Source organism: Triticum urartu, chromosome 5 (assembly GCF_003073215.2).
Source record: "Triticum urartu cultivar G1812 chromosome 5, Tu2.1, whole genome shotgun sequence".
NCBI classification, from domain to species: Eukaryota; Viridiplantae; Streptophyta; class Magnoliopsida; order Poales; family Poaceae; genus Triticum; species Triticum urartu.
In genome coordinates, this window is record NC_053026.1 from 313770908 (window position 1) to 313778416 (window position 7509).

Genomic DNA, 7509 nt, shown 5'->3' on the forward strand with positions numbered 1-7509 from the left:
ATCACGACGCAACTTAGGGTTGAGACCCTTCCGGAACCTAGCCTGCTTCTAGGCGTCCATGGACACTTCTTCTGTAGAATAGCGGGCGAGGTTTCCAAACTCTCTACTGTAAGCATCAATAGGCAGCTTACCATGGGTAAAACTACAGAACTCCTCCCTCTCGCGGTCGATGAGATCCTGAGGAATGTGGTGCTCACGAAAAGCCTTGGTGAAATCCTTCCAGGTAGGAATCTGGCCAGTTGGAAGCATAGCCTCATAGCTCTGCCACCAAATACTAGCAGGACCTTCCAGGTGATAGGTAGCATAGGTGACCTTGTCACCTTCAACCACGTTCGCAGAACACAGCTTAAGAGTGATGCTTCGGAGTCAGTCAGCTGCATTGAGTGTCTCAATGGAATGATGGAAGGTGGGTGGTTTCAGACCAATGAAGTCGGTGATGGAAACCAACTTCTTACGCTGATGGGCGGTGTTCCGCTCAATCTGTGCCAGCAAGCGGTTAGTCTCACGCTTGTTCCTCTCAGATGCTAACAAGAACTCTGCCATCAAAGGCTGGTCAGGACGATCCTCGTCCCTACCATCTCCGTGGTTCTTGCTATGAGCAACTGAACCTCGGTTAGGAGACGACATCCAGGCACAGAAACCAAGGAAACAAGGATGGAATTAGCATCTACATAAGGATGCGGAATGGAATGCAAAAGCATTGGAAACTCTTGAAATCCTAAAACAATTTAGGCAGCATAACGGATGTAAATGCTCAAAAAGATTTTGAGACATTCATCAAAGGAATAGCATAAACACTCAACATCATAATATCAAGGTTCTGGGTCAAACTGATGACATACGGAAGTAGTAGAACTGAACAGAGACACAAACCCAACAATCCAAAGACTTTATGGTTTAGTAACACGTCATCCTGAGAGATAGAGGAGAAGCCTAGTCCTTAACCCTCGTAGAAAAGAAGAGGCTGACTCAGAAAGAATGACATGAGGCAAAGGAGTAAAAAGAGCCTTACGTTCCCTTCCACAATCAATTCCCTTATATAACTAAAGCATTTCTAGACTCAACTTCGACCAATTTGGCTTGGTAATCCTACAGTCAGTCAAGCTCTAATACCAACACTGTTGGGACCCCGATTCTAAGTCACACCGATCTAGCATGTAACACCTCATATCACTTTGCGGCCTCACGCACGATATTCCCATGGGTGTCTCCTTACCATGGCCTGGGACCGTTTGCGCCTTTTGGCTCAAGTATATGATAGTGTCGCTAGCATCCATATGACAGAGAACCCGGGCCAACATGACTAGTCATGAACCCAAAGTGGCACTAACTTACAGGGACATGCATACGTGAAACTACATCGAGCATGTCGGTCAGCAACGTGTGAATCCGGGCTGTAGCAACTGGGCTAACAGGACTCCGGGAACCCGGGCTGTAGCAGGCTAGACAGGACTCCGGATGTCACCGCGTGACATTTCCCCGAAGGGACAGACACATGAACGAAATGAATCACATGCCGGCCAGTCTAAGTGTTCCGGAGCAGTAGTGCTGGGCTAGCAGGACTCCGGTCAATCGGGCTGTAGCGGGCTACCAAGGCTCAGTGGAAGTACTAGACTACATTTCCCCATAAGAGAGGCTACCAAGGGTAAACAACTAGATTGTCGGATCCCACACATAGCAATACACGTTACATGTACGCATAACATGCAAGTATGTGTTGTACAACATGGCATCACAACATAACTCAAACTCATATATATAAAGGCCCAGAAGAGCCACATAGCATTCAATACAAACAGGGGTCTCATGACCCATCATTCAGAGCATACAAACAAAGGAAGCGTTACATGTCTGAGTACAGACACCTACAAAAGGAAAAGACTAAGAAGCCTGACTAAACAGGACCCTCCCAAGGGTACAAGATCATAGCTTGGATACAAGCTAATCGTCGAAGTCACTAGTGTAACCAACTGCAAAACATAAATAAGCAAATGTGAGTATGAAGGTACTCAGCAAGTCTTACATCAGAACTATCTACATATGCAACATTATCAATAAAGGGGGTGGTGGAGTTTTAACAACAGCAAGCCAGCTTTGACTCTGTGGCTAACCTATACTACGAGTATCAGAAACTTCTTTGAGGTGAGAAGACGCACACGAGTCCACATATTCACCATATCAATACTCCACTATGGATCCGTTCCCGCCTCCCTACGAGAAGGCCATCCATAGCACTCACGCTTATGTTGCGGATTTTAAAGTATCCACTTCAAGTTGTCTATGTACTACATAAGTCCTCCAAGTTTCCTTATCCGAGGAAAACGGCTATTCGAATAGATAATGTTAACCCTGCAGGGGTGTGCTTCTTCACACACGCTCTCGCCACTTATCGCCCTGTACACGTCATGTACCTTGGCAACCTTCAAGCGGAAGACGGGCGAGGGTGTCGGCCACGACCTGACTAACCACACAAGTCTCTCGTCCAAGTTTATCGCCTATTCGAGTTCCATCCGCAAGGAGTTCCGGCCGAAGTCTCCAGTACGGCCCCAAACGATGTGTGCAGGGTTCCCAAGCCCACCATCCGGGTGCCACTTGGTACACCGTGCCATAGTGCCTAGTCTGTCCCAAGCCCGTCCCGTCGGACACCACCTGGTAGACAAGTAGCACTACCTACAAACGCCAGAAACTAGTTGCAACTCCTGGGACAGAGATCAAGGATTAATAAGCCGAGAGGGGCCGGATAACCGGAACCCAATGTGTGGTAGTAACTGGACTTGGATAACATACACAGAACTCAGTGCTTAGGGATGGTTCCAATGAGACAACCCACCATGTACTCCTACATGGCCTCTCATCGCTACCTTTACCAAAACGTGTTCACACACTTAGCCTTTTCGGTAGGACATGTTCACCACTCCGATTCATTCCCGATGAATCAGACCTGACACAACTCTAAGCATAGCTGGCATAAAGAAAACAAGCATGGATGAGTAGGCACATCAAGGCTCAAGCAACTCCTACTCATGCTAGTGGGTTTCAACTATTTACTGTGGCAATGACAGGTCATGCAGAGGAATGGGTTCAACTACCGCAGCAGAAAGTAGCAGTTGAATCATTGTTGTCCTAATGCAGTATAAGGAGCAGGAGCGAGAGAGTGGGATTTTATCGAAATGCTCAAGGGGGATTGCTTGCCTGATAGATCAAGGAAGGGGGACTGCTGCTCTGACAAGTACTTCGGGAACACCTTCCGGAGTGGAACCTATCGAGAAGAAATGGTGCCGGCAATCAATACACAAACAAATGCAACAATATGATGCATGAACATGACATGTGCAAATGCTAGTGTTTGGGCTAATGCAAGATGCTACCAAGTTGGTTGAAACCCATTTGAATCAAAGATTCAAATGCAATTCAAAATGAAGCATTTAAAATGCCCATATTATGTTTTCACTTAATCACATTAATAGGAGGAAAAGAGGACTGTCATTGCGTCTCAGTGACTGGCCTCCGGCTCTGCTGAGGTCATTATAGTTGGCGCTCGTGCGGTGTGGTAGCTAGTGCTAGGGTCTTTACTGCGTGCGTGGCCCTCGCGTATGTATAAGTTGGTTTTTCATGCATGTAACTGGCATAAATGGATTCCTTGCATTTTTCTGATAATTTTTCATATATAATATTATTTCATTCTGAGCTACGGTTGAATTATTATGATTTTTGAAGTTTAAGCAATATTCTGGAATTTCCTGAAGTTAAAATAATTCCAGAAATCAATTATTGCGTCAGCTTGAGGTCAGCACTGCGTCAGCAGGTCAACTGGGTTGACCCAGGTCAACTGACAAGTGGGACCCACTGGTCAGTGACTAACTAAACTAACCTAGTTTAATTAGCACTAACCTAGGTTAAACTAATTAGTTTTAAACCTAAACTAGACTAATTAACCGGGCGGGGCCCGCATGTCATAGACCCGGGGGAGGTCAAATCCCCTGGTCAACCGGGCAAACCTGCCGGCGGCTCGATCGCCGGCGAGGCCAGACGCGGCGGTGGTGCTGCGGGTTTTGCCTACCAGACGCCATTTGGCGCGCGGAGCGCAGCTACGGGGTGTGGACGCTCGTTCGCATCCAACCGTGACTGGCGTGGCCGGGTGGGTGGCCGGGAATCACGCTGCGACCGAATGAAAGTTGCGCGGTTTGGAGTTTGGCCAGGTGTGCACGCGTTGCGGCGGCACGCAGGCACGGCGAGCAGTCCGCTCGCAGCTCGCCAGGCCGGAGGTGCACTGAAGTTGCAACGGCGGAGACTGGTTGGCGAGTCTGCGTGTGGACGGGGCGGTGCGTGCCATGGCCGGCGGCACGGAGCTCTCGGCTCTGTGCAAGGGCCGGCTAGAGAGAGGAAACGAGCTCAGGGGAGAGGGGAAAAGCGGCGAGCTCACAGAGAGGCTAACGGAGGGCTCGGCAGGCGCGGGACGGCCGGTGGGCAGCAAATCGACGGCGAGGGTCTCCGGGCACCGAAGTTGAAGAAGACGTCGGGGACGGCGTTGCAGGGCCTCCGGCGAAGCCTGGCTCGGCGTGGAGGTGGAGGAGACACGGCGGAGCTCTGGGCATGTCCAGGGGTGAGGGGGAGGCAGTGGCCGCGGTGGTGCTTGTCAGCGTTGACGGCAGCGCTTCGGCCATTGTGAGAGAGAGAGACAGAGGAGGAGACGGGGACGAGGGAGAGTGAGAGGGGGTCGGGGAGGCTGCGTGGCATCTCCAGGGACGTCGCAGGGAGGCGGCAAGCAGGAGGTGGCCGCGGCGCCGGCGTGTGCCACGCGCTCGGCGTCCTCCTGGCGCCGGTGGAGACGACGACTGGCAGGGCCAGCTGGCTGGGCCGGCCAGCTGGGCCGCACAGTGTCAGGCCTCAGGTAACCCAGGTAGGTGTTTTCCCCTTTTTTGTTTTCTTTTGTATTTCTGACATTTGTTTTTGACATAAAATAAATACTACCACAATTATAAAAATGTTGAGATTCCTTGTGACCACTAGTTGTAATATACCAGAGGCCCTCACCCAATTCCAACATTTTTGGAGCCTTTAAAATATTTATATTATTTTAATCAGCTCAAATTCAAATACATATGGGTTCATTCAAAAATCCAAGATGTTTAGCAAAAATGTGCATCACCTCTGGTTGTTGTTTGCAACATTTTCCAAAGACCATGAACATTTTTGAAGAGCATTTTGGGTTTATTGAAATTCCAATTTTAATTTGAATCTATTTGAATTTGCTTTGGTTCTAGGGTTTGAAACATTCCCATTTCAACTTCCCTTGAAATTTAAACATGATGCACAAAGCAAGCCTAGGATCATACCAGAACTAGGGATGTGACAATTCCGGCGAGCGAAGCAGAGGGTCGAGGCTCGGTCAACGCGAATGGGACGAGGCGGCTCTGCTCTCATCTATGAAGAACAAACACTGCAGCGAGGCGCGAGGTTCAGAGCTGCCGCGGCGACAGAGACGAGCGGGTCCAGGGCGAGGCGTCGCTGACGGGAACTGGCTGGGAATGCGCCAGGGCGGCGAAGGAAGGCGATGGCAGGGTCGAGGAGGACGGATCCGAACCGGCGGCTGCTGGTGCTTGAAGCCCCCTGGACGCCATGGCGGGCTCCCTGGGAGGTCTCTGCGAGGTCATAAACGAGATGAGCAACGAAGGAAAAGGAGAAGAATGGAAGGAAGGCGGGGCGGCGCTGTTCCTGGTGGTGGTCGCGGGCAGCAGCGCTGGTCGTCCGGCGAGCAGGCGGCAACATGGGAGGCACGGTCGGGAGCTCCTCTCCCGAACCAAAACGAGCATGGAGGGGGGCGAGCGCTGTTCATGGACGGTGCGGAGGGAGGCATGGGGCCTGCTGGTTTGGACGGGCGAGGGAGACCAGGTGTGGCGGCCGGTGGATCAGGAAGGTGGAGGCTGCGGCCGAGAGGGATCGACGGGACATCTCCCTAGATTCTAGGGTTGGTCTGTTTAAATAGCAAGTGGATTAAAAGCAGACTAATAGAAGCCCTTTGATATAAAACGAACGGCTGAGAAAAAAATAGGTTAGGAAGTCCAATTAAGAAAACGGAGATGTTTTGTAGATGTTAGGGGATGATCCGGACCCATCGGTGACGACTGTCCGGGTCAGGTTCGGTGAAGTTTCGGACACACGCGAGGGGTCGATGCACTGTGCAAAGAGGGGTTATGTGGTTAGGGGGGTTTTCGGGGCCCCTCGATAACAAATGGACGGCTCCGGATGTGAGGAGGGTAAGGTTGGCCTGGCGGTGAGAGGTAGTGCAGAAGGCAATGTGCTGAGAAGAGAGAAGATAGAGAGGCCCAACGACTGTATCCGGAGACCGAAAACGTCCGACGATTTGACTGACTATAATGTCGCTATAGTAATCCGTTGGGGCGTCAAACGAACTCCGAATGCGATGAAACTTGGCAGGCGGCCTACTGACAACATAACAAGACCGCACGCCAACTCTCATCCCATTCAGAGAACCTTTTTTGGCCATTTATAAAATAATATTTCGGACGTGCTGCGGGCGCGTGCAAGTGTGGCCGGGCTCAGAACGGACAATGGACGGAACTAGGAGACCCAGATGAATGAAAGTTTTGAAAACATGATGATGCAATGCATATGATGACATGATATGAAATGCATGAAACGCAAACAAATGACAAGGCAACAACAGCAAATAACTGGAAGACACCTGGCACATCGATCTTGGGGCGTTACATGACATCAAGGTTCCTGATAGGCTTGGCTTCAATCCACTTGGTGAACTTATCGACTGCTACAAGCACATGAGTGAATCCACTCCTGCCAATCTTCAAAGGTCCAACCATATACAATCCCCAAACAGCAAAAGGGCCAGACGAGTGGAATGGTCTTCAGGGCTGATGCGGGCTTGCGTGACATGCTGGAGTAGAACTGACACCCCTCACACTTGTCGACTATCTCCTTTGCCATCTCATTTGCTCTTGGCCAGTAAAATCCCGCTCGGTATGCTTTGGCCACAATGGTCCGAGAGGACGCATGGTGACCACAGGTCCCCGAGTGGATCTCATCAAGGATCATCTGACCTTCTTCCGGTGTTATGCACTTCTGACCGATTCCAGTCGTGCTTTCTCTGTACAACTGTCCTTTTACGACTGTGAAGGCCTTGGATCGACGGACGATCTGTCGAGCCTCTTCTTCGTCTTCCGGGAGTTCTTTTCTTAGGATATACGCGATGTACGGTACCGTCCAGTCGGGAGTGATCGCCAAGACTTCCATGATTAGGTCGACCACGGCAGGAACTTCGACTTCAGTCGGATCTGTGGCACTTTTCGGCTGCGGGGTTTCTTCTGTGAAGGGATCTTCTTGGACTGACGGCGAGTGGATGTGTTCCAGGAACACGTTGCTGGGAATGGCTTCCCTCTTGGAGCCTATCTTTGCCAGATCATCAGCTACCTGATTTTTCAGTCGGGGAATGTGATGAAGCTCCAACCCCTCAAATTTCTTTTCTAGCTT